This window comes from Triticum aestivum, chromosome 3B, assembly GCF_018294505.1.
Source record: "Triticum aestivum cultivar Chinese Spring chromosome 3B, IWGSC CS RefSeq v2.1, whole genome shotgun sequence".
Classification (NCBI taxonomy): domain Eukaryota; kingdom Viridiplantae; phylum Streptophyta; class Magnoliopsida; order Poales; family Poaceae; genus Triticum; species Triticum aestivum.
In genome coordinates this window covers 806,360,859-806,382,127 of record NC_057801.1, presented here as the reverse complement: position 1 = coordinate 806,382,127, position 21,269 = coordinate 806,360,859, and the positions used below count along the sequence as shown (strand labels likewise).

At 46.4% G+C, this 21,269-nt stretch overlaps 1 pseudogene; it reads left to right on the top strand.

Moving 5' to 3' along the window:
* The first annotated feature begins 240 nt into the window (after positions 1–240).
* On the top strand, positions 241–2,481 carry LOC123067966 (uncharacterized; annotated as a pseudogene).
* Positions 2,482–21,269: the final 18,788 nt, after the last annotated feature.

The following is a 21,269-nucleotide window of genomic DNA, read 5'->3' as shown; positions in this document are numbered from 1 at the left end:
TGGTCGCGGTTCATCTGCCGAACCGCGACTAAAGACTTCATTAGTCGCGGTTCCTACAGTTTCGCGACTAATGGGGCTGGACGGAAGCCTCTTTTTCTACTAGTGACCACCCGTGTTAGAGCGACCGCGACCGCCGCTTCGTCCGCGGCCTCGCCCGTGGTCACCACCACGGTTGCCACCAGAGCCGCGACCCGTCGAGGGGGTGCGATCGCCACGGTCGTTGCGGTTGCCGGGGCTGCCATGGTCGCCGCGGTCACTGCGACCGGCGCGGTTCATTTGTGGAGTTGGAGCCGCCGAAGATGGTGAGCGCTGCAGAGCCAGCCCCGGCCGCCCGCAAGTTGATGTTTGTTCTCTTACCCGGCACTGCTATTTTGAAAAAGTAGTAGTGGCGGGTACCAGGTGACCAGGTCATGCTTTTCACTCATTTGAGGATAGTAGACGTTTAAATTGAAAAAAAAATGAGTTTTTTGGACGGTATTGATATTTTTCAGGGTCCATAACATCCGGTAACCAATCAGTTTTCGAAAATATCGGTCGAGAAAAAAAAAAGGGGGAAGGCGATGCAGCGCTGTAGGGAACCAAAAACAAGCACAAAGCGACGGTCACGGCAAGCCAAAACATTCTATGGAATTCTTTCCTTCTTTCTTTCTTGCAGCCACGCAACCTTCCGCGGGCGCTATCAATGGAGAATTCTAGCTAGCTTTCGTTTCTCTTTGGGTAAAACGTTACTACCGCCCGACGCAGCGGCCTTATCCCTTCGTCTTTGGGTAAAACATTACTTGGATGCAGCTGGGCCACAAACACTGGAACACAGGATTGAGACTTGAGAGGGTAGCTCAACTCCACCAGTGCAACTGCATGCTGCTCTACTAGGCCTAGGCGGTAGCGTGAGGCCATCGGTGGACAAGCAAATGGATCAGAAAGGTGCCAAGTGAATTTATCATCCCGTCTGTTCAGTTTTATCTTGTACGATAGTACTAGTAATTAGTTTCAAACCATAGTTGACAAATCACAACCTTTTTGCCGGCTGATCGATGGACTGTATGTGTAATTCTGTATGTGGGCCAATCTACGGATTTGGATTCCTGCGCCCTGGAGATGCATCAACTAGCCCATGAGCTGGAAGATAAACTAGCCACCCTGAACTCATCCAAGGCCCAGGCCGGCGACGGCCACCGTCCTTGTTCCATCATCGTCGGCAAGGTCCGTGACCTCACGCGCAACGTCGACAGCAGCGAGTACGATCCTGACCACGTCGCCATCGCCCCGTACAACTACCCTCGGCCCCAGAGCAATAACCCACACCTCGCCATGGAGCACGACAAGCTGGCAAGTCTCGACCTGGTGCTCTCGGCGGCAAAGGCGACGAGACCAACTATGATGGTGGAGGTATATGTCAAGGAGCTGGCATGCCTGGAGCGTGACACCAGGAACTGCTACGCCAACACATTTGATGACATGACGAGCGAGCAATTCGTGCGCATGTTGCTCCTCGACGGCTGTTACATACTGTCCCGCCTCGTCGGCTTCCGAGCACATCATCTAGATCAAGATGATGTGGGGACTGCAGAGGCCGGTGTCTCATCGGCAAACAGGGCAGAGGCGCTAGCCGTCGTCCGCTACGTTTTCTATCTCGCGGAGAACCAGATACCGTTCTTCGTGCTTGAGCAGATCGGGGAGCTGACCACTTTGGATGGTAAGGATCGTGTGCTTATAGACATCTCGGGTTATGCCCTTGATCTCATGAGGAGACAAAAGTATGCGACGGCCGCGACGGCCATGGTGCCGCCAGAGCCGATGGTGCCGGGAAATCTTCTCCATCTTCTTCATATGCACTTGAAGCCACTCTCTGTCTCACATGTCATGCCGGTTAGCATCGCCGATCACATGTCTGTGCGCCGGTGGCACTCGGCAACAGAGTACAACTTCGTGGGAGTGAAGTTCAAGGCTCGAGCCATGAGCGAGAAGGGTCTCATCCGCTGCATCCTCGACGTGAAGCTGGGCAGCGGTGGCGGCACGCTGGAGGTCCCCTGCCTGGACATCGACAGCGAGACGTGGCGGTTATTACGTAACTTGATAGAGCTGGAGCAGCGGAACCGGGAGACGGTGGGGAGCCACGTCACGGCATACTGCGTGTTCATGTCCCAGGTGGCCTGCACCACGAAGGATGTGGAGCTCCTGTCGAAGAGAGGCGTCATCGTGCATGGCCATGGCAACAACGAAGAGGTGGCCAAATGCTTCGCCGACCTTTGCAAGGGGATCCAATTCGACCCTGACGACCCCGAGTGCAACTACCTGCGGGAGACATGCTGGATTCTAGAAAAGCGGTCTCGGAGCTCTTCACGGAGGTGGATGGCGTGGCTAATACAGAGGTACTTGAGGAACCCCTGGCTAGCCGTTGGGCTCCTGGCAGCTGCTATTGGCTTAGTTCTCGCAGTCATCCAAACAGTCTACTCTGTTTTGTGTTACTACAAACAATGATGAAATTAGAAATCTAAACATCTTTTCAGTCTCTAAGAACCAGACGACATGATAATAATATTTAGATCATGTCCTACGTGACTTTACAAAAATCAGGGTAGAGTTATGGAATGCCGAAGGGCCATCACACTTATGGAATGTATTTTTAGTCATGTATTCTGTGTTGTGATTTATGAGTTATGACATGTTCACTGGACAGCCGTAAGGGGTGTTGTACGATGTATAGTGGATTTTAAATGACAAAATAAAAAATAAAAAATGAGGATAAGTTCTCTAGGCAGAGCCGATCTATTTGAGATATGACTTTGCTCAGTGTGTATTGGTGTTGGCTGCCTAAATCGAATTGATACAAAGGCCGGGTGTCAAGATGGGGCCAATAGCTCCTGTGCGACACATTTGAGGTGAAATGGCTTGAGTGCGACGTTGTTCGAACGAATGGCTGTGGTGCGACACATTTGAGCAGGTAAATAGCCCACGCACGACATGGCTGTTAAACTGAACTGATGCCCTCGTAAGCTGTTGGGGGCTGGACCCACCACTTATCCACGTGAGCGCTGGACACACCACTTATCCACCTAAGCGCGGGACCCACCACTTGTCTACTCGCGGGACCCACCTCCTCGCAGCTAGAAGAGACGAGCGCCCGTGCCCGTCCGCCCGCCGCCGCCCATTCATCCCCTTTCCCCAATCTTTCTCTTCTCCGGCGACCTAGCGCAAATGTCTACCTCCGCCACGCAATCAAAATGGCGACAGTATGGACCAGTGCTGCTAACAAGGTGCCCTGAATGCCCACGCCCAGACCCTCTTAAACGGTTGGTCACTAAAAGGGATGACAATGGCAATCTTGGGTGGGAATTTGTGAAATGCTTGAGCAAACCAATGACAGGAAGGGATGGCAAGGTTAGATCTCAGTTCTTAGCCCGTTCTTTCGCTGTCTTTCGCTCTGATTTCTCCATATTTTGTTTTTTCTCCCCGAATTTGGGATTTAGGTTTCATGTTGTTCTTTTCAGATCTTGAAGAAATGTTACCATTTTGAGTGGATTGATGAATATGTCGATAGGATTCAGTTTGAGGGCTACGTTGATTCGAGCGTGGCCGCAACCTGGGAGCTCAATTTGGGCGGGGTGCCGCCGATTGCTGTGGAGAATACGGGGAGCTCGGGCGGAGGGGCGGGCAGAGTCGTGCCGATGGCGATGTATGCGTGCAATGCTGAACTGCATGCGGAGTCCGAACTGACCGAGGAACTGAAGAAGATCAAGAAACATCTAATGCAGATGATCGATTTGCAGAAGCAAGCAAATATCATGGCAGGGGGGTTCTATTGTTGTATCAATGCTCTGTTTTTTTTATTTGTTGTTCATCCGTCATTAGAATGGGCATTTAGGCCTGTCAGTGTAGAGGATGTGATCTGTGCGCAAGTAATGTATCTGAATTGAAGCAGCAATTTGGAACACAAATTATTCAGTGTTCATGCTCTGTTTCCCCTATTTTTGTTCTTCAGTTAACAGAGTACACACCCAAATTCAGTTTCTTGTAAAAAACAAAACTGAGCCACCGAATAGATGTTGGGCTGTAAGGAGATCGGGCTCAAGGAGACCAGCCCACCCGCGTAGGGGCACCAGCCCACCTCTATCTTCGGCAAATAAAATGTTACTTGTTTTTACTTTGGCCTTTTTCTTGCACTAAATTTTGTGATCGATCATTTTTTGATGCACTAAAACTAAATATTACTTGTTTTTATGCATGTCTACGGTTTCATGAACTAAATGAGTTGCATGCTTGCATGAAGTAAATTAGTTTGCATTTCCTAGTTGCATGTCCATAGTGGGTTTGCATGGGGCTCCTAGTTGCATGTCTATGGTTTAGGTCATGACCCATTATTTGGCCAATATTTTGAAGATGGTGTGTGTGGTGATTGGGGTGTAGCAGCCCGGGCCCGTAGCAACCCATAGCAATACACAAATAATGGAACAACCCATAGCAATCTACAAATAATAGCACAAAATACACAATATATATAGTAGCATAACGATTATATAGAAGCATAACGATTGCAACACATAGTTCCATGATAGCCTTACAACTTAAAACACTAATACAACTTAATAACAGTAGCATAACGATTACAACTTAAAAACTAATACGATACGATACGATAGATCGGGGGGCACCAAACGCGGGTTCTTCTTCGGGTTCTTCTCTCCTCCTCCTCCGGGTGAACGCCGGGCCACCTCGCTCCTCCGGGCGCCCTTCACTCCTTGTTGATTGGGTACGGGAGCGTGTGCATAACGCCGTTGTTGGGGAAGATGGAGTTGAAGTCGGTGAAAATGTTATGGGTGGTGAAAGCTATGAACTCACAACCAACCCAATACACTCGCCCGAGGAGGTAGAAAGCATCGAATGGGTTAGTGAACGTAGCGAGGAGCCCAACCACAACGCCGTTGTGGGTGACCTCCTCAACATGGTACATCCTTGGAGAGCCGCGGGGGAGGTGGCGGAAGCCGGCCGCAAGGAAGAACTCCGTCAACTCCCTTGCGCCCCTCCACCTTGAGATGGCCCAAACCCTAAGGGTAGTCTCCACGTACACTCCGTTCGGGTAGAGCCTTTCCGGCATGGTTGGGGGGAGTTGGTAGGTGGGGGCGTTGTACTGCATGGTGGCGCCCGGTGGCTCGAGGGCTCGATCGGGTTTGATGGAGAAGAAGGAAGAAGGAGGGCAGAGGAGGAAGAGGATGGGGTGTGGATGAGGAGGAAGAGGAAGACGATAGTTCCCGACTTAAATAGCCCAAGAGCGACGTGGTTTTTGATTTCTTCGAGTGGTTTCACTGGGTAGAATGAATGGGCGGGCGACGTTTGGTGGCGCCCCATGGAAGTGTGTACACGAGCGTGGGAAACGGGCTGTGACGGTCGCGGGTCAAGGGGGGGCGGATCACGCACGCGTCTGTGCCGTCGTGGGTCAAGGGGACACGCCTGCCCCGGGTTCTCTGCGTGTGCCGCCCGTGCATTCATGTCATAGCCCATCTTCCTAGGGCTAGCCGGCTAGAGGGCAACGTTCGGTCGATTTTTTTTAGGGCAACGTCCGGTCGATGTGAGACGTGACAATAATGGATGCCTTCATTTACCCATCTTGTAACGGGCAGCACGCCGTTTGAACTGCATCTATACCCACATTGATACCCCATGCCAGTATTGCGTCCTCAAAGAGGAGCACGCCATGCACGGCACGCCATGCAACGTTGGCTTTTTGGTTGTCTTCATTGGGCTGCTGCATTGTGGCTTGGTGCATGCTTTGATGCGACGCTGCATCGGTTCTAATGGTAGGCATGCGACAGGTTACTGCGTTGATAGGGGTGGCGGGGCAGGGCTACGTCGAGGCATGCATGCAACGACGGGCGCAGTCCTGCGGGTGGGCATGCATGCAGGCCTGCGGGTGGGCACGGGCACGCATGCAACGATGGAAAGGGCACTGCGTAGGCTTGGTCCATGCACCGCGTCAACTCTTGCCGTTGGATTCAAATGAACGGTCCTGATGCTCCAACGAGAGAGGCTGATCCAAACCCCACCGCGTCAATCAATCAGCGCGTCTCATGCGGATCGCTGCACACTGTAGCTAACCCTAGCGCCTGATCTCAACCGTCCATGTACAACGATCGACGACCAGGTAGTGTGCGGGGTTTTGAGGGGTTTTGAGAGGTTTTGACTGATTAGGGTTGAGCATAACTAATTCAAAAAAAATCAAAAAAATATAAAACTTGCGCACATAGTCTTATTATGTCGTATAGTAACGAGAAAAAATATAAATATGGTTTACATACATTTTTATGAAAAATCCTTCACAAAATTGTCATTCCTCAAACAATGTAGTATGGAGTTCAAGGGAGAGAGTAGTGGGCACCCGAGAGTAGGTGGGGTTTTGAAAATGAAAAGTGTGAAAACCTTCACCAAACTTCATTTTGGATTGACTAAGAAAGATCTGAACTTACTTTTCTCATTTTCATGTTTTAAACTTGTTTTATATATAATTTTCTATTAAACCTTGTTTTTTCAAAAAGAAAAGAAAATAATAGAAAATTAATTCAATAAATAGTGAGACTTTAGATTTACACTATATAGGTAGAATAGATGTGTAGAAAAATTATTTGGCTGGTTTAGACAAAGTGCCAAAGAAACTTGCTTAAATATGAGGCCGTTTACCCTACCTTTGGAGGTCATTTGAAACACACTTTTCATGACTATGAGTTCAACTTACCAAAAGGGCTCGGAATGATCAGCAAGCAAACATATTTCAGTTGAGGTACTTTAGATAGCACTAAAACATCAATAGCCCAAATTTAAATTTAAATTTAAATTTAAATTTGAATTTTATTTGGCTGGTTTAGACAAACAAGTTCGAATAGAAATATGGGGATATATAGTGACTACCAGTACGCACCAAGTTACAAATATTATTACATGCCCCAAATTTTCAAACTGTTCTTTGTTCTACTTCTTCCTACCACGTCGTGTGCCCTTCTTCGCCTTAGCCCTTCTTGTTTTTGGTTCTTCAACACACACAAGTTCACTGATCATCTTGGTTTTCTTCACTGGTCTTTTCAACACCTCGCTAATACCCTCGTGATCAGTGTCTTCAGTCTCAATGTTGACACCAGTTTCAGTTTCTTTGATGTGTACCTCAACATGGGTTTCTTCAGTGTGAACCTCGACACGCTCAGGTTCAGTTTCTTCAGTCTGAACCTCGACACGCTCAGTTTCAGTTTCTTCACTCTGAACCTCGACACGCTTCGGTTCAGTTTCTTCGGTGTGCACCTCCACATCAGTTTCTTCAGTCTGAATGTTGACTGCAGCAGGATTTTCTTCAGTCTGCTCAGGCTCAGGCACACTTCTCTTCTTTCTACCGCCATTGACTCTTGCTTTTTTTGTTGGCCAACACTGTTCAAGAACAAGGGGCTGTCTTGCTCGCTTCCTCCTGTGCAGAAAATGTTATAGATATAGTAATTGGAAAAAAGCACCAAATCAAAGACAGACAAATAAACAAGAACATACTTTGGCTTATCAGGAGTGTAACGGCATTTGACAGATCCCACTCTGTGCCCAAGTTCCTGGCACAACTTGCATCTGTTTTTGTTACCTTTTTGGGCCCTTTTTGGCTTTTCATCTTTCTTTCCCTTCTTACTACTCCCACCTTTCTCAAACCATGCCTTGAATCTACTCTGTTTAGGCCTGCCAGCCTTTCTTTTCGTCAAGGGAGGACACATGGAAAATTCAATGTCCACTTCAGGCCACTGAGACTGATCTGTAAGTGCTGGAATTGGAGTAGCATATGCAGCTTTGAATCTTGCTACCGAATAATATTCATGCAGATATGGGTGCATGTTTATCTTCGGTTGGGATGCTAAGAAAAGAATGGCATGCTCACATGGTTTACCAGTGTGTTGCCACTCGAGGCAAGTGCAATCATGCAATTCAGTGTTAACAACATGTCTCCTTCCAGTTTTGCTATCTCTAACTTCAGCACCCCAAGGTGAAGATTTTTCAACAAACAAATGTGAAAGACTTCTGCTCCTATTGACCACCTGTTGTACCACTGCTGGAAGCTTATCACCTTGCAGACAATCACCTATCCTTCTTCTCAATTCCCACAACCGCATGAGCATGATCCTGATTTGGTCAACCATGTCATGCACAGGCAAATCTTTTAACTCCTTCACCTTGTTGTTGAAACTCTCTGCAAATTGTTGTTGATGTGGTCACACTTGATGGCAGTGTTGAATGCTGACCTGTACCATAACAAAGAATGGTAGGTGTTCAGCCATGGACCAAACTCATCACATGCTGCCATTATCTTATCAAGATGATATTTGTGTGTCTGTCTAGTGTAAGATCTTGCTGCTGGCCACATGCGCCCAAATTCTTCTCCTCTAATTTTTTTGATCAAATTCATCCACAAATGACCGAAGCACTCCCTCTGCTCAGCATGTGGGAAAACATTTTTCACTGAATTTTCAAGCCCCTTACATGCATCTGTGTGTATAGCCAAAGGTGACACTGGCCCTAGGCATCTTTTCAACTGGATCATGAACCATGTCCACGAAGCCTCTGTTTCTGACTGAAACAAGCCAACAGCAATAGGAAACATCCAGTTGTGTCCATCTAGAGCATTGCATGCTGCCAACTGACCATTCCACTTGCCTGTCAAAAATGATGAGTCTATGCTCAAATATGGACGGCACCCTGCTTTGAAGCCATCTATGCAAGGCTTCAAAGCCATAAAAAACTTGGAGAACTTGACTTCACCTTTGGCTGATACCTCTGTATCTATCTCCACAACACTACCAGGTGACCTCTTTTCCACCTCTGCTTTGAAGTTGTAAAGCATCCTAAATGTATTTGCCCAACCACCATATAAATTTTTCATTGTCCTTTGTTTTGCCTTCCACACCGTGGTATATTTCAGTTTAATGGGGTACATCTTTTCCAAGTCTACTTTGAGTTTCTTGGCAGTAGTGTTTGGTGTTTTGGCTAAAATTGGGGTGATCTTTTCTGCAACCCAAAGTTGTGATGTCATGGTTGATACTCTCTGTGAACTTGTAATACAAGTATGTTGATTGGGGATTTGGTTAACCCTGACAGTACTTCCATCAGGTTGTAGTCTAGAAGATATGTACCACTTGCAAGGCTTGACACTACCATAATCCTCTGCACCTCGCATAAAACTTCTTTCTATCAGTCCAAACAGTCTTGGCATCAAACTCATGTTTCACTGCATAAGTCTTGAAACACATCCTAAACTCATTCATGCTTGGGAACAACTTGCCTACTTCAATGACAGGGTTTTCTTTGTCATACACATGCACCAGCTCATCATGATGTGCATCATCTACTTCATCTGCAGCTTGTTCCATCAATTGTCCATCTACATCTTCATCAACATTAGCAGGCAAACTAGATTCGCCCCTCTCCTGCTTATCTCTGTCATCGACTGGAATGCCAAAAAGTTTGGCCATCTCAATGTCAGGCATTGGTGCAATGACCAAATCAGTAGGCTCATCTAATTCAACTACATTCCAATCAACAGTTGGTGCAGTTTCAGTTTCAGTTCCAGTAACCTGTCCCTCTTCGGCTATTACTGTAAGTTCAGTACACATGGGAATCAATGGCCTCTGTGTAGCCCAATCATCATCTACCATCTGCGCAGCCAATTGTGATGGCACATATCCAACCTTCGAAAAAATATTCAGATCAACCAGCTCAGCAAAAAATTAGCTCTTTTGCTTGTCCAGCCGTTTTGCCGATCGATTTCATCAACAATCTGTTCACCATCTTCCATTCTCACATACTCTCCTTTCCAATCATCAAACCGCAACAGTGATACTTCTTGCTCTGGACCCCAAACAACATTCTCCCCAATTTTTTCCACCCATTTCTTCACTGCCTTCTCTCCCATGTTCTGTAGAACTTGTGGATCAATCTCTGTAAACTCAACCTCCCATTTAACAATTGTGTCTCTCTCAATGTTCTGAATCCTACCATCAACTAATTTTGCCTTTGATGGAAAGAAATTGACCGTCAATTCGAAGTCCGAACGGCAGCATCCCCTCTGTCAGTGGCGGACAGTGTGAGCCCGTGAGAAAGAGCAGACTAGGCCCTAATTGCATGCAAAATTGGGTCGGAGAGAGGCGCATTACCTATTCGAAGTTGAATCTGGCGGCTCCATCTCAGTATGCCCACGGGCTCCCCTCACAACCTATCGATTCAACAAGCGAAAACAGAGGAAACGAGCTGAGATCTACGGGGCCGAGAGAGGAACGGGAGGGGGACTAGGGTTCTCACTCACCATTTTTTGAGGACGAAGGCTCCGCCGCCGTTGAGAACGAGGGCTCCGCTGCCGCCGGAGAACGCAAGATCCGCCGCCACCGGAGAAGAAGGGGGGGAGGGGGCAGAGTGGCGGGCCCGACACGGTCGGGCGGTAGGGCACTGTCAGTTGTTTTGAGGAGCAATTAAGTTAGACCCACATGTCCTAACATAAACGGGCTTGGTTGACGACCAATTTAACCACATTAAACAGCCATGTCGTGCGTGGGCTATTTACCTGCTCAAATGTGTCGCACCACAGCCATTTGCTCGAACAACGTCGCACTCAAGCCAATTCACCTCAAATGTGTCGCACAGGAGCTATTGGCCCGTCAAGATGGCAACAGGGACGAAACCTGCCGGGTTTTGCTTGCCCAAACCCGTCCCCACGAGAAAAACACAAACCCGTCCCCATCCCCGTCCCCTTGCACGGGGCCAGATTTTTGCCCGTTCCCTAAACCTGTCGGGTTTTCTGATCCCGCGAGGCCCGCGAGCAGTCAGCAAACACATCAGCTGTTCAAAGAAAAAACATGAGCATATTACAACAATGGCAGCAACAAAAATCAGCATATATTGAAGCAGTAAAACAGGAGAAAAATAGTAGCCACCATGAAATAGCATTTTAGCAGCAAACATAGTATGTTTCAGCAGTAAAACTTGAGCATATTTCAAGACAATACAGTAGTATATTTCCGCAACATTTCAAAAATAACAGCAGGAAAAGGAGCATATTTTAGCATAATACAATAGCATATTTCAGCAACAAAGGCCCTGTCATGTAGTAGACGGTCGAAGCTCGATCAATGGATGGGTAGAAATTGGTGGATCAGTTGATATGCTACGTATTTTAAGGGGTATGACGGGTTTTGGGTTCGGGTACTACTGAAACGAGTTTGAACCCGCGAAACATGTCGGGTTTTATTATGTACCTAGCACTAGCAGCAGCCCCATGGGGCTAGAAAGACGCCCATCACCGTCCCCTAATAGGGTACAAACCCGTGGAGACGCGGGTCTCGCAGCCCCATTGCCATCTTGAGTCGGGTGTGTACTCACTGCACTCATCTACAGGATTGAAGCATTGGCAGACAGTGGCGGAGCCTGGAAAACTTAAGCCAACTGATGTTAAATCATGTTGGGAGGGTCAAAGCCAACAAAATCATCGTAATACAATATTAGCAGCAGGTGTAGTGAAAAAATTGCATGTTGAGGCCGGGGACCCTGCTGATTAATTAAAAGATTTTTGTTTGCGGGGTATTGGTGTTGTTGTTGGTTGCACCATCTGATAAATAACGCATCAAGACCTGCATCTATCTGTGTATATAACCCAATCCTCTTGCTTTACATTCCATTGAGGATAAGAACGGAAGATGATCTGATAGATTACACAGGAAGCTGCTCAGAAGCTCCTATATTGACACACGTTTGTGCAGAGAAGTCAAGCACTGATGTGAAGGTATGCATTTTTCTCCTCTCATGCATGCATCTTTCTCAAAAAAGAAAGCTAGGTAGGATTCCCGCTTGATAGCGCGAAAGGTTGCCTGGCTGCAAGAAAGCTAGCTAGAATGGTTTGGCCTGACTTGATTGTACTTGTTTGGTTCGCTGCCAGCATTGCCGCCAAACTACTTGGATGCTTTGCCTGCTTGGCTGCTTGGCAACGAAACTGTCAAGATCATTCATGGTCCACCTTGCTGCCTTCCTTGACTTCCATCCAGCAATTTGGAATACATGCTTTTAGTGTATCAAACTCCATCCGTGGCGTTGTCTTTTTTAACTTTGTGTTATATAATTGCAAGTGGCTATATAGCGCTCGTTGGGAGCACTACGCTCGGGTCACCTCACAGGCACCCGCGCCCGTCCATACGCTGGTCACGCGTGGGGCAACCGGCCCCATTACCTCCAGCCGCTAACTTCTGTAGGGCAGCCTTTCTTTAGAAGTAAATCCCTCGCTTTATTAAACTGACAAAGATTACAATCAAACTGAAGAATTCTAGTCAGGAATCCAGGAATTGCATTAAAGCAAGTAACAGATAAATTGCTATATAAGGACCTCTTTTGCACATAAATGGGCCGCCTAGTTTGCGTCGTGTGGAGTTCAAAGAAACTTAACCCTGGAGACAATCATTCATCTAATTTCAATCATGATATGTGCGTCACTGAAACGAGTTAGACTCGTGTCATGCCACAAATCTTCAAGCGTAGAACAGTGCACCTGGACCATAACATATTGATGTCCTTTTCTTAGCACGGTTTCTATCAATGAAAAATTAGCGCACTACAAAATATAGCTAGGCCTTTCTTCAAATGCTACACACGTTATAGCGCGCTAATAACATGCTATATTTTAAAATAGCATTGCAAAAGGAATTCAAAATATATCTAGAAAAAAAGTATTTCAGTAACTGAATTTTTCCCAGGAGCAATATATGCACAAGGGCCAAATCCAAGGCATAAACAAAACAAATCGAACAGTTTCAAGATAGCCAAATCCAAAACATGCTCCTAGGAAGTGTTTGTGGGCAACCGCACAGTATATAAAATTCAGTAGTGTGCATTCTCTTTCTCTAAAAAAAATTGTCAACCCAGTGCAGACCTTAAAATGTGAGTCTATGCAGCAGATGTTGGAATTTTGTCTACAGAATCGACAGAATCGATCACATCAAAGCACATGTACAAAGCTCTGATAGCCAAGGGCCCTTGTCATGCCCTTTGCTATTCCACTTTTATTTTCTCCTTTTCTCGGTGTTACAAACCTTGCCCTTAGTGCCTTTGTTAGAATAAATCCGAGGGCATCGTCGATCATCCGAGAACCAAGCAATCACATGAGCACGACACCCAAATTTGTTAACGAGATTCATCGGGATTGCTACATCCCGGGGCATGACTACGGGCGCTCCTCCCCATGACACCACTACAATACTGCACCCGGCCGCCCGGGCGCCGGCACGTGCCGCCGGCTCCCCCGCGTGCCTGTTCTATTATGTTGGCATAGGTTACATCGTGTGTCTACCCCCTCATATAAGAGGTCCAGGATACATGTTTCCTATTAGGACACGACTCCGTGATCCTATCTACACAACGTATGACTCAGAGTCCAACTGTAACCTATCTTGTAAAATAATATTCGACACAACTCTAACAAACTCCACCTTGGCGAATATTTTTCACCACCTTGGATTCATCCATGCGTCGAACCTCCATGTACATTGGGTTGAGGTACACCATGAGCACCGCTGCTACTCCCAGACTCCATGTGACTCCTCCTGCAACTATAATCCCTTCTTGTCTTCTTCACAGTCAACACACAAGTAAAATTAAGTTCCTCGTTACTTTACTTTCTGCTCCGAACATCTGGAGTATCCGTTCAACGCCATCACACACAGACCATTATTTGCGGAAAATGAACAGCTCATATATTGGACGCCATATATAAGAGCTACCTAAATTCAACGTCATCGCTCTCCTTGACTGCTTTGTCTGAAACTTGAAGGAATTTCACAGTCGCGCTGTGTCACCCCTGAGTCAAATTCACAGTTGTCTCACCATTTTCCCAGATAGTCTCTGACATGTCCCACAGCTATAGCACTCCGCCTCCTTCTGTACTTGTTATCCGCACTTTGCCATGTGCACTGAACACCACAGAATGTACGGACATGTACTCTCTCCGCTTTTGACAATTTCAGACATTCCGCCACTTTTAGATTCCCTATGGTCCACTCTCATCCATCTAACATGTCAAACTCGATAGATCTAGTCACGAACTTGAATCTGATACTCGTCAACACTACTTCAGCACCCTCTCCACACCCTGACTGACCACATGTCTGATCACCAGTGTCTAGGTCTATCGCAGTGATCCATGCTTATTGCATGCCTCGCCGTTATCACCGTGCCGAGTCTCTGTTGTCCTGGTGGAGTCCCTACGGCCGCGTACCCACACCACTCAAACCCCTACTGCTGAGAACCACCGATCATCACCAACTGATGTCGAGTATCACATCTCCATCAGACCATTGGGCCCTAGTCCGATCCACGTGTCTCTCGCTATCCCGCTAAAATAGGCTTCGATTCTCTGATTTTACACCGTAGCCCCTCCATCAGCACCTAGTGAGTTGTCCATCAGACTCTAGCTCCACCTTCAACATGACTCCATGGTGGTTATATGTGCCACTCCTGCACCCCATCAACTCCAAGCTCTCTTGTGTACACCGTCTTGAATGAACTCCGCGCCATAGTCTTGTCGAAGCCACACAAACCCTCAAGCCTGCAACACATGTATCCACGCCCCAGAAGTCGGTCACCATCAGCATCAAGCTCCTATGTCGTCAGCGCAAATTCCACCACCGTCTTATGTACCAACTGACTAACGTCAATCCTCAGAATGTCTAGTCCGACCCAGCCGAACTTGTCCGGCTGCAACCATGTTTCACCCTGCATCATATTTCCAACAAATGCCATGCATTACTCGACGCCCTGTTAAACATGATCCTCATGACGTACCTCTTATTCTTTTATCTGTTTGCGGAAATATTTTCCAGCCGGGTTTTTTTGTTCAGTTTTGTTTGTTATTTATTTCTTTTTCCATTTCTATAAAAAATTACTTTTCAAATGCACTGACATTTTTAAAAACGATGCGCTTTTCTTAAAATTGATTAACTTTTTTAATATTCCATGAACTTTTTTCAAGTCCTTGATTTTTGTTTTTCAAAATCGATGAACTTTTTTCTAAATTATTGAACTTTTTCGAGAATTGATGAAATTTTAAAAACATACCGATGAACTTTTTTGCAAAATTTATGAACATTTTTCTGAATTTGTGAATTCTTTCGAAATCGATGATCTTTTTTTAAAATCGATGAATCTTTGTTGGAATTTGTGAACTTTCTTTGAGAATCTATGGACCTTTTTTCAACATCGATGTACTTTTTTTCAACATCAATGAACTTTTTCTCAAAATAAGTCAACTTTTTTGAGTACATAAACCTTTTCTTATTCGTGGTTGTTTTTAAACCTGTGAAATTTCAAAATTTGTTCACATTTTTTTCAAAAAAATCACGTTTTCCTAATATGTATGTGCAGTAAATAGGGCGCTACATTTGGTTCGTAAACGGCTCGCGCTGCATCGTTTCACGTGTGGCTAGGAGCTCGAGTGGTTATGCGACCTGCATAATGAGCTTACCGGTGCAACCTAAATTCCTATTGGGAGCAACTTTTTTTGGGGGGGGGGGGGGGGGGGGGTGTTGGGAAACGTAGCATGCAATTTCAAAAAATTCCTACGTTCACGCAAGATCTATCTAGGAGATGCATAGCAATGAGTGGGGGAGAGTATGTCTACGTACCATCATAGACCGAAAGTAGAAGCGTTTGACAATGCGGTTGATGTAGTTGAACTTCTTCTCGTTCCGACCGATCAAGCACTGAACGTACGGCACCACCGAGTTCTGCACATGTTCAGCTCGATGACATCCCTCGACCTCTTGATCCAACAGAGTACCGAGGAAGTAGATGAGTTCCGTGAGTTCCGTCAGCACGACGACATGATGACGGTGATGGTGAGTGATCCATGCAGGGCTTCGCCTAAGCATCATGAGAATATGACCGAGGGTGTAATCTGTGGAGGGGGGCGCCACACACGGCTAACAGATGTTGTTGTGTGTTCTAGGCGCCTCCCCCCCTCATATATATAGGTGGGAGGGAGAGGGAGCAGCCAAGGGGGGCGCCCAAAGTAGGAGGAATCCTACTTGGAGTGCCTCCCAAGCCGCGCCCCCCCCCCTGCGATATATAACCGAGGTGGAAGGAAAGAGCGGGGGGGGGGGGGGGGGGGGAGGGGGGGAGAAGGAAGTAGGAATCCTAATCCACACTTTCCTTGACCTCCCCACTTTCCTTCTCCACCTCATAGGGATGGCCTCTATAGGGCCGCACCAGGGCTGGTGTGTTCCCTCACTTAGCCCATAAGGCCCATATCTCTGCCGGGGGTGCCCGAAACTCCTTTCCAGTGACCCGATATGTACCCGGTACCCTCCAGAACACTTACGGTGTCCGAATACCATCGTCCTATATATATCAATCTTTACCTCTCGGCCATTTTGAGACTCCTCATCATGTTCGTAATCTCATCTGGGACTCCGAACAACGTTCGGTTACCAAATCATATAACTCATATAATACTAAATCGTCATCGAACGTTAAGCGTGCGGACCCTACAGGTTTGAGAACTATGTAGACATGACCGAGAAACCTCTCCGGTCAATAACCAATAGCGGAACCTGGATGCTCATATTGGATCCTAGATATTCTACGAAGACTTTATCGGTCGAACCGTTATGACACGTAATTCCCTTTGTCAATCAGTATGTTACTTGCCCGAGATTCGATCGTCGGTAGCTTCATAACTAGTTCAATCTTGTTACCGGCAAGTCTCTTTACTCGTTCCGTAATACATCATCCCGCAATTAACTCATTAGTCACTTTGCTTGCAAGGCTTCTTATGATGTGCGTTACCGAGAGGGCCCAGAGATACCTCTCCGATACTCGGAGTGACAAATTCTAATCTCGATCTATGCCAACTCAACAAACACCTTCTGAGATACCTGTAGAGCATCTTTATAATCACCCAGTTACGTTGTGACGTTTGATAGCACACAAGGTATTCCTCTAGTATCTGGGAGTTGCGTAATCTCATAGTCAAAGGAATATGTATATGACATGAAGAAAGCAATAACAATAAAACTGAACGATCAATATGCTAAGCTAACGGATGGGTCTTGTCCATCACACATCATTCTCCTACTGATGTGATCCCGTTCATCAAATGACAACACATGTCTATGGTTAGGAAACTTAACCATCTTTGATTAACGAGCTAGTCTAGTAGAGGCTTACTAGGGACACTGTGTTTTGTCTATGTATCCACACATGTATCAACTTTCCGGATAATACAATTCTCTGAATAATAAACATTTATCATGATATAAGGAAATATAAAATAACAACTTTATTATTGTCTCTAGGGCATATTTCCTTAGGGGGAGGAGGGGGGGGGGTTCGACAGAATAAAATAAATTCAGTTTTTCGCTGCACTTTATGGTTGTGTCATTTTTTGCTGCACTTCGTGGTTGCGGGCCGGCCCATCAGGTGCGGCTCCGAGCGCCAGTTCCCTGAACGGACGATTTAAGCGCCGTATAGGAGCTTCAGGAGCAACCATTGACCCCTCGTGCTTTAATGGGCCGGCCCAATCACCTTCCGCGTGGGCGCCGGAACCACACATCGGCGGTAAAGGCGCCGACTAGGACCTCCCCTTCTACGCATGCACTTAGCTGGCCTGTTGGGCTAGCACAGCTCTGGCCAAGGACTGCAACGTGATGAAATTCGAAAAGAAAAAATGGTGATGATTGCACATGTGTGTATCCTCTACGGTTTTTTGAAATTATAGCTTTCACGAACGTCTCAATAAAAGTTTAGCGAGTGTGCTTAAATTTTTTATAATTTACACCAATTCCAATATAGGAAGATGAAAATTTAGATATATGTACATACACCATAGATAACCAAAGAAATATCACTTGCACGTATTTTAGTAATTTAGTTGCACATTTGTTTAGTATGAAACTACCATACAAAAAACTAGATGCACACAAAAGGTTAGCTTCATGTTGTATCCAAAGACTACTACAAGTTAGACATACAAACACAAAATATAAGTTCATAAACAAAAAATTACCCAATTTAAAAAGTATCAAAAATGTGTACCACAAAAAAAATTCAAAAAAAATCTCGAAGGACTCATGTGGGTATCATGACATGATGGTCAGAAGTTTACTCTCACCTCACAAGTGAAGGAGAGGGTTTCTCTTCCACGCGCTATTGGAACTTGGAAAAAAAGGGTGTACACGTGCGCTCCTCCTTCGCCGCGCACCTCGTGTGTGGGTGTCATAGTTCGTGAACGAGTCGACCTCAGACCTATGCGTCGGCAACTCCAGCTTTCACCCAAATCATATCGCGTCTGCTCTACCCAATCACACACACCATCATTCTGCTTCTGGTAGTGATCCTGCACCGGGAGAAGGGCGATTAGAGTTTTGGGGAGAGTCTCTGACGTGACTGCTCGTTGTTGTTCGTCTTCGTCCGCTACTTGGACTACGTCCTCATCCGTCTTGTCATCACCATAAGCCATCAAACCAAAGCCTAGAAGAACCCTGCCGAGGGGACCGCCGCTGCCATGAATTGGCCGACCGAAGGTTATAAGCTGTTTATCCCAGTTGGCCGTACTAGCTGTTTCACGCAATCTTTTCTCATATATATCTAGTATGACATGATAAGATATCAGTCTGAGTTTAGTACTGTCAATGCCATGTTCATAATTTATTTCTGGATTAGATTAATCAAAAAATTGCTAATTTTTCCAACATATACGAGTCGGATTTAGTGGAAAAAGGAGGATAAATCCTGTGGGCTATGCATCATAATGATGCACGAGTAATTTTAATCAGACGACTACTTGATGGCTCAGACCATTATGTACTCTTATCTCTCGTGTGAAAATGGGAGGTAAGAGGGAGCAGGTTAAAATTTGCCATGATGCACACATACATATAATCTTGATTAGCTGTATATACAAGTGGTAGTACGAGCTGTTGTCCGTGCCGGTTTCGTAAGACAGTCCGAGGAGGACATTGTCTCCGTGAGCCAAGTCTGATAGTACTATTTTATTGATATTTTCGTGTCGGGTTTATATCCGATTTGGTTTGGATCGTAGCTAGCCGGTGTGTATATATACGCGTGAAGGTGTGCCAGGTCGTGAGATTTCTACCGTGAGAGTTCAAAGAAATAGAGAGACAAACAGAGCGTGTCCCCTCGCTATAGATTTTCGAGTGGGTTCGTGAGTGATTTCTTTATATGTAATCGATCAGAGGGCTAAATCAAATATTAGGCACTCTTATTTGACTGTTTATTGTACCTAGGATGATGAAGGGCATGACGCCTCGGCCGATTCGATTGAAGTCAATCGGGATCATAAACCCACCGATTCCTAAACGACGCCGTCGAATGACACCGGAATCAGCCTACGACAACAGAGGCTTCATTCCGGATGATGTACTCTACTTCGAGATCCTCACACTGCTTCCCGTGAAATGCCTTGCGCGCTTCAAAACCGTGTGCAAGTCATGGCATACCACAATAACCAGCGCCCCTTTCATCCAACGGCACCTGGACTCCTGGAGCATTCCATCAAAACAAGGTCGTCCATGGTCGTCATGCCACGCAGGTATCAGAAGGACCGGGGGAAGGTGGGTACAAGGTATCTCGGTATCTTCAACTTCCAGCCAGGGCAAGGTAAGGTCGCCGAGCTTATCTTCCTCAAGAAAATTTCAGCCCTACGGTATCCCAATGTTCAGCATGCCTCTCCACTGCGACGGAATTATATTGATACCATGCATAGTTGGGAAGATTTTCGTGTGCAACCCGTCCACCAAAGAATTTGTTGAGTTGCCACCTGGAAGTCCGAGTGTTTTGTTCGACCACAAGGTCGTCTTTGGCTTCGATCCTTGGAGTAGAACCTACAAAGTGGCAAGGCACTTTATCCGCTCGTTCAGAGATACCCCCCAAATAGATGGGGAAGGCACCGTTAGAGAATACAGCTGTGGACAAGTGATCTTAACTCTCGGTGGTCACGGCAAAGAAGAAGCTTGGGAATGGAAGGCCACTATGGATCCGCCATATCCTATAAAGGCAAGGACTCCAATCTGCCTTCCAGGGGTCTTCTTTTGGAGTGCTCTGAATTGGTCACTATGTCGCCGAGTAAGCCTGCCCATACCAAGAAATGTTCGTGTCTTTTCCTGTGTTTCAACTCACCCGGACAACATATTCCTCTCCACTTATGCGTGCTACCTTCTCAGGTGCAATCTCCGTGATGGATCTCTCGAAGAGATAATCAACATGCCATGTGACCTGCTGTATGATCGCCGAAATGGTGGCGCGAAATTCACCATTGGTGCACTCCCCATTGCCCACTATAGGGTGCCATTTGTGGAATCGTTGTTGCGCATCAGACCATCATAATAACAAGCGATCAGATAGTATGAGATCAATAGTAAGTGTTGTCTAATTTTTTCTCATGTACAAGTGTTGTATCCTATGTTAGCAACAGCATATTAATTGATGTTTGTTTTTGTAGGTCTCTTTACCATGTCCTTCTAGTTCATTTCCCTATGACTTGGTGTATTGTATAGCACAATTTTTGTATGGCTCGGCTACAATTTTGTGTTAGCTTTTTGTTGGGAACATAGCATGCAATTTCAAAAAAATTCCTACCATCATGCAAGATCTATCTAGGAGATGCATAGCAACGAAGGGGGGAGTGTGTCTATGTAACCTTGTAGACCGTAAGCGGAAACGTTTCACAACGCGGTTGATGTAGTCGAACTTTCTTCACGATCCACCGATCGAGTAACGAACGTACGACACCTCCGAGTTATGCACACGTTCAGCTCGGTGACATCCCTCGCCTTCTTGATCCAGCAAGATGTCGAGGTAGTAGATGAGTTCCGTCAGCACGACGGTGTGGTGAAGGTGATGGTGAAGTGATCCGCCCAGGGCTTCGCCTAAGCACGCCGAGAATATGACCATGGGTGTAAATTGTGGATGGGGCATGGCACACGGCTAACAATCAATATTCTGTTGTGCTAGGGCGCCCGCCCTCACATATATATAGGTTGGAGGGAGAGGGGAGGCAGCCATGGGGCGCCCCAAGTAGGATCTGAATCCTACTTGGGGTTTTCCCAAGTGCCCCCCCCCTCCATAAATTGCCGGAGGGGGAAGGAAAGGGGGAAGAAGGAAGTAGTACTTCTTACTTTTCCTTTTTCCCTTCCCCTCTTTCCTTCTCCTCTTTGGCCGACCCATATGGGGGGCGCACCAGTCCCTTGTGGCTGGTGCATTTCCCCTCT